This window comes from Pelophylax lessonae (assembly GCF_965119305.1).
Source record: "Pelophylax lessonae genome assembly, chromosome: 3".
In the NCBI taxonomy this organism is placed as follows: Eukaryota; Metazoa; Chordata; class Amphibia; order Anura; family Ranidae; genus Pelophylax; species Pelophylax lessonae.
In genome coordinates this window covers 102,341,625-102,348,272 of record NC_138770.1, presented here as the reverse complement: position 1 = coordinate 102,348,272, position 6,648 = coordinate 102,341,625, and positions in this window count along the sequence as shown.

The window sequence follows — 6,648 nt, the reverse complement described above, 5'->3', positions numbered from 1 at the left end:
TGTTGGAACCCTAAGTTTATATTTCAGTAATTTTGGGCATCACACAACACTGCTAAGACTTTTTTCAGGAAATTATGTTTGTGAATTGGTTGCAAAATTTCTTACCTGGAGATCCTATCAGTAACAGAGAATGACAGCACTAAGCCACTGCCTCTCAGTCTCAGTTTTCAGCAGCATCAGCCTTCTATACTGTTGTCCATTGAGCTGACTATCAGCTTTGCAAGAAACATGCCGTTCTGTCTTATTTCCTTGTAGTTTTTTTTTTTTTATTGAACTGCATCGGGTTATTATTGTTCAGTTGTATGCTAACATCTAGGGGAGGTTTTGGACTACTACAACTTGTTTACTATACGATTTTGGTTATTCCCCTGTCTCCTCTCCTGTTAAAGCACTTGCCAACCACCTACCGCATACTTACTGTGGCAGGTCATCTGTTTTGCACAAAATCACGTACCTGTACCTCATTTCATGCAATAGCCACTAGGTGGTGCGCGTGGGCTGCCGGAGGCACGATTGAACGCTGATTGGACACAGGGGATGACAATTAGTGGGTCCTGCGGACCCTTTGTCCACCGGCCACCCGCAATCCTTCCCCAGAGAGGCAGAACGGCAATTTGCCTATGTAAACAAGGAAGATCACCATTCTGACAGGTAAGAAGATGGAAATCTTGTGTTCCTGCTAAGCAGGGACACCGATCTCTGTCTTCACCCAGTCAGAGCAACCCCCCCACAATTAGCAAGCATCCCCCAGGGGCACACTTAACCCTTTGATCGCCCCTGATGTTACTCCTTCCCTGCCAGTGTCATTAGTACAGTGACAGTGCATATTTTTAACACTGATCACTGTATTAGTGTTACTGGTACTCAAAAAAGTGTCAAAAGTTTCAGTTAGGTGTCCGATTTGTCTGCTGCAATATCGCAGTCCCGCTAAAAATTGCTGATTGCCACCATTACTAGTAAAAAAAAATTCCCTAAAAATATCCCATCGTTTGTAGAAGCTAACCAATCATTATACGCTTACTGGGATTTTTTTTTTACCAAAAATATGTAGCTGAATACATTTTGGCCTAAATTGATGAAGAAATTCGATTTTTAACATTTTTTTATTGGATATGTGTTATAGCAGAAAATAAAAAATATTGTTTTTTTTTTTTTAAATTGTCTCTCCTTTTCTGTTTATAGCACAAAAAATAAAAACTGCAGAGGTGATCAAATACCACCAAAATAAAGCTCTATTTGTGGGAAATAAGGACATCAATTTTATTTGGGTACATCATCGCATGACCACGCAATTGTTAGTTAAAGTAACGCAGAGCTGTATCGCAAAAAAAATGGCCCGGTCATTAAGTGGGGGGAGGGGGTAAAACCTTCCGGGGCTGAAGTGGTTAATGTTAGCTGATTAGGTCCTGGCTAGACCCTCCCCATTTCTTCCACATTTAGTACTTGGCAGAGACAGGTCTTAGGAGAATCGTTGTCTTTGCTGGCAAATAATTCAGACTCGCATGGCCCTAAGCATCAAAATTCCTTTCAGATATCTGGTAGCACTTAATGACACACACAGAGACGGCAGATACAATGTTACAGAATGCTTGGATTTATTCAGACAATACAAAACGTTTTATAAGAAAGTAAAAGGGGGGGGTCCCTTTCCAGTAGATTATACATAAAGTTATTACAAAAATACCAGTTTACCATTACGTGCTTCAAGTCACGTATTTACTGTACATATGAGTTAATTAAAATAAAGCATAGTTATAATTGGCATTACATTTGACTTTTTGAAAAGATTAAGATAAGGCATAATTCGTTTACTTCAAACAGACTTGCTTTTTAAGGGTCAGTTCGACCACAGAGCTTAACGTCCTGGAAACTTTCAAGGACATTTACTTAGATAGGCTTTTTAATTAAGCTGAGTCTAGGGATTTAGTAACAAAATGGAGTCGAGGGAACAGAAATGGAGAGTAGAGATTCCTTCAGTCTTCCTACAATAAAACATTTCCTAGAAATAAAACTGCATTAGATTCAACTTCTGTGTCCTATTGAAAAAATTAAGCTGCCTGTGGATAGTGCCAAGTCAGCAGATGATCACAATGTCTGGACTAGACAGGGTCTAAGAAGGTATGTCAATGCATAAAGCGGCATTTGAAATAGAACACATTTGCAGACCTGATAGGCAGCCCAACAGCCAACTGAAGGTGGGTGCACAGAAGGCTGCTGTGCTGCTACTAATTGAAAGGCAGCGGCTTAGCATTGTCCACATAGAATAGGCTGTAACTGGCAGGATTTCCAGATATACTTTGCAAAAGATTCACAAAAAAACTATGGTCAAAATCTAAAACCAAATATTTTTTTCTATATTGTATTTTAATTATTTTTGGCCTACTCCTATTAATCTGAACAATATTGAAGTTTTGTAAACTTACTTTGTGAAGATCCCCACACATTTACTTCCTTAAATTCTTTAAAACGTAGTCACTATGCCGTGTTGGTAGCCACTGCTGTGCCACACATTTCACAGAGCCTGCCTTCTTAACAACAGATGTGCTGAGAGGAAGAGATTTAGGAGGTGGAGTGAGTACAGGAATCACTGCCTGCAGGCAGCAAGGTACCATGGGATATGTGGTCCTTAGAAACCGAAAGTAAAAAGCATGCCGGAATCTAGAAACTTGTAAGAAAGACATGGCCAACATATAGGGAGCACTTTTGATGAGCAACATGAAATATTTCTCAAGTTAGCTTATATTGGATTGTCAAATTTAACTCCTTTACCAAATGTAACTATTGTTTGTATGGTCATTACAAGGCTGATGACATAAAATAAAAGTTGATGCTTTGATCATAGATTTCTTTTAAAGTGATTGTAAAGTCTCATTTTTTTTTTAAATAACAAACATGTTATACTTACTGCCTCTTCGCAGTGGTTTTGAACAGGGTAGCCCGGATCCTCCTCTTTTCTAGTCCCTCTTCCCTGCTCCTGGCATCTCCCTCCCATCGAGTGCCCCCACAGCAAGCAGTTTGCTATGGGGGCACCCGAGCTGAGCTGCAGCTCCATGTGTCTATTCAGACATGGAGGATACAAGGAAGGAGTGTGTGTGGGGTGATATATATTTAGTATGTCCCCCTGAAAAGTGGATATCAGAGAAAACATCGGTCCCCAAATGGGGTTTAATACAGCATGCACACAAAAATTAAAAACAAGTCATGTAAAATTCAAAAGTTTATTTTATACATAGTAGTTTAAAAGTGCAAAAAAAGGGGAACTGGGTAAATAATTACTCCAGGTCCTGTAAAAAACATATAGACTAATTTATCGGACAAGTTGGTACAATGACCTGTGCCATGATACAGTTACCAAATCAACAATACGTCATATACATGGCCTATGAATGGTGGTTCGGAAACGATACTCCCGACATGTTTCGAAATCTGTAATTTCTTCCTCAGGGGAAGAGGCACAACAATGTCTGTAAATAAGGCCTCATGTACAGAATGTTCAGAAGCCCCTGAACCCACCTCTATGTTATCTTATCTGTCCGTGTACACTGGGTCGTTTACAGTCATTTAGAGGCAGTTGAGTTCAGTGTCATTTTTTGGAAAGCAATTATTTGCATTCAGGATGTTCAGAACGTGTGTTTACCGGTGTTTCAAACGCAAAAACGCGACCGAACGCGATCACCCGCGTTTAGCGCTCGCGTTTTTCCATTTTAAAGGGGAATGATTTTTTGACCTCTAGAAAAGGTTCTGAGCGCAAACGCCCGCTAAACGCGGCTGCAAACGCGACACAACGGACGTTTTAAAAGGGACTTTTTAAAACGTCCCGTGTACATGTAGCCTAAAGGTAATCAATTACAAGAAATCAACAATAGATTTTAACGTTCGACATAGAAAACATAGAAAGTCATCACATCAATGTAAAGTTAGAAACAATTCTGAATGCCAGTCTACAGTCACAGTATTCATTGTCTATGCATGTACTCTCCCAGTGTGATTCCCCAAGAAAACAGCATAAGTAAATAACTTACCCTGAACCTGTCTGTAGAAATTAGAATAAAAACTCTCAGGGGGATCCGGAGAGAGGAAGGAATTCTTGGTTCCCAAAGAGGGCCGGCATGGGGGTCATAGTGAGATGTAGGCTGTAGGTTGTGTATGGTTGTTTTAGGGTCCAATAAGAACCCACCAGACCCAGGGTGCTTCAAAGAATCTCACGTGGAGAGCACAGAGGGAGTGGATCCTCAAGAGAGGATGCTATAGTGTGGTGCCACTGGGGGGGGGGGGGCAGTTGGCAGTAGGTTATACCCTCCCCAGCATATATCCCACAAGGATCACCCACAATGGGGTAGGCAGAGAATGGGGAAGCGCCGAAGAAACTGAAAGATAAAAAAAGAGAAAGTATGCCTGTATCAACAATCCCATCAAGCGGGAAAGGATGGGGGATAGAGAAGACAGTCTGTTCAAGCAAAATCTGCACACACCAGGGATCCACTGGGATGAGTGATGCGTTAACTCTCCCAGGATCAAGTGGTAGCCAGATAGGTATGGGAATGAAGCCTTCCTTTATATAGTTTTATTAAACAGACTCACCTGTGTGCAGAGATAATGGGCCAGCTGAAAGGAAACTAATTACCCACATCCAATAAACCAGGAGGTGTGGATAAAGAGTGTGGAGCGTCTCCTTGTCAAGAATGTTTTCCCCTCCCCCCGGTATGGGTGGGGAAACAGATATCCACTTCATTCTAGGAAACATCCCATTGGGCCCATTGAGATCCCCCGGCCCGGCGGAGTCCGGCGTCGTTGCGCATCTGCGTTGACGTCAAGCGCCAACAGGCCGCCGACACTCAAGAATGCGGTCCCGCAATACTTCTGGCGGGGTGTAAAATGCAAGCCGGAGGTGACGCACATAGCGCGTCATCTCCGGGCGGAAGAGGAGAGGCAGGGCCCGCAAAGAAATAGGCAAAGCCGTGCCAGGAGGCACAGGACGGCCTTTGTGTATCGGGGGGGGGGGGGGGGACAAAAGAAGGGAAGGGGGACACCAACCACCTAGAACCCCAAAACATATTCAGACACGGAGCTGCCGTTTGGCACCACCCCCTCTCTCTCCTGATTGGCTAACTGACTTTGATTGACAGCAGAAAGAGCCAATGGCGCCACTGCTGTGTCTCAGGAAGGAGTGTCCTGGACAGCCGATGGACTCGTGGACATCACTGAATAGAGATGGGGCTCAGGTAAGTATTAGGAGGGTGCTGGGACGGCTGCTGCACACAGAAGGCTTTTTATCTTAATTTATCTCAAATACATTAAAAAGCAAATGTTGTATTGGGTTTTAGAATTATTGGATTAAAGGGGAAAGAGCTGCTTTTTTTTTTTAATCAAGCATTCAGAATTGTCCAACCTGCAGAGAATCATGCTATTCATAAATCATGATGGTCTGAATTCCAGAAATGTGTGATTCTGCACAGATTAGACATGAAAAAATTAATCACTGAGTGATTTGTCAGTAATGTCTCACACATAAATTCTTTAAAACAAAAAACAATAGACTAGGTAACATGCAGTTCAACTGACTACAGCCGCCTTTTATTAAATCACTTAAAAAAAATTAAACGATGATTTAACATATAAATAAGAACATCCTAAATTGTATGTAAACTCAAGAACAAACATTTAATTTTGTGCAGCTTACCAGTCCTTAGATGTGGTAGTTGCATTAGTTGTCTTTTTTAATGTTTTCTTTTTTTTTTCATTTTCTCCTGTTGATTAGGGATGGGCCGAGCATTGGTTTAGCCCCGAACAGTGCCGTTTGCGATGTGCTTGGCGGGATGTTCGCCCCCCCCCCAAATGCATAGTGAATAGGTTGTTAAGGAACGGACCGGGAAGCCACGATATGCAAAATAGTATGAATATTGCGCAATAAAAATCGCAACCACTACGTGATACTACGCTCATTTTCACTTTGCGATATGTGAACGGGGCTCGATGCATCTTCTACTGAAGTGAAAAACCTTGTTTTTAACCACTTCAGCCCCGGAAAGGTTTTACCCCCCTTAAGGACCAGGCCATTTTTTGCGATATGGCACTGCGTTGATTTAACTGACAATTGCGCGGTCATGCGAAGATGTACCCAAATACAATTGATATCCTTTTTTCCCCCACAAAATATAGCTTTCTTTTGGAGGTATTTGATCACCTTTGCGATTTATACATTATGCGCTATAAACAAAAAAAGAGCGACAATTTTGAAAAAAAAACAAAAACATTTTTTACTTTCTGCTATATAACATTACCAATAATTTTTTTTTTAAAAAATCGAATTTATTTTATCAGTTTAGGCCAATTTGTATTCTGCTACATATTTTTAGTAAAAAAAATTCCAAAAAGCGTATAATAATTGGTTTGCGCAAAAGTTATAGCGTTTACAAACTATGGGATAGATTTTCGGACTTTTTGTTTTTTTTTGTTGTTTTATTAGTAATGGCGGCGATCAACGATTTTTAGCGAGACTGCGACATTGCGGCGGACAAATCTGACACTAAGTGACATTTTATGGGGACCAGTGACACCAATACAGTGATCAGTGCTAAATAATGTGCACAAGTGTGAGCCTACATTGTGTTGTGCTTACTAACTGTGGGGGGGCTCTGTGACACACAA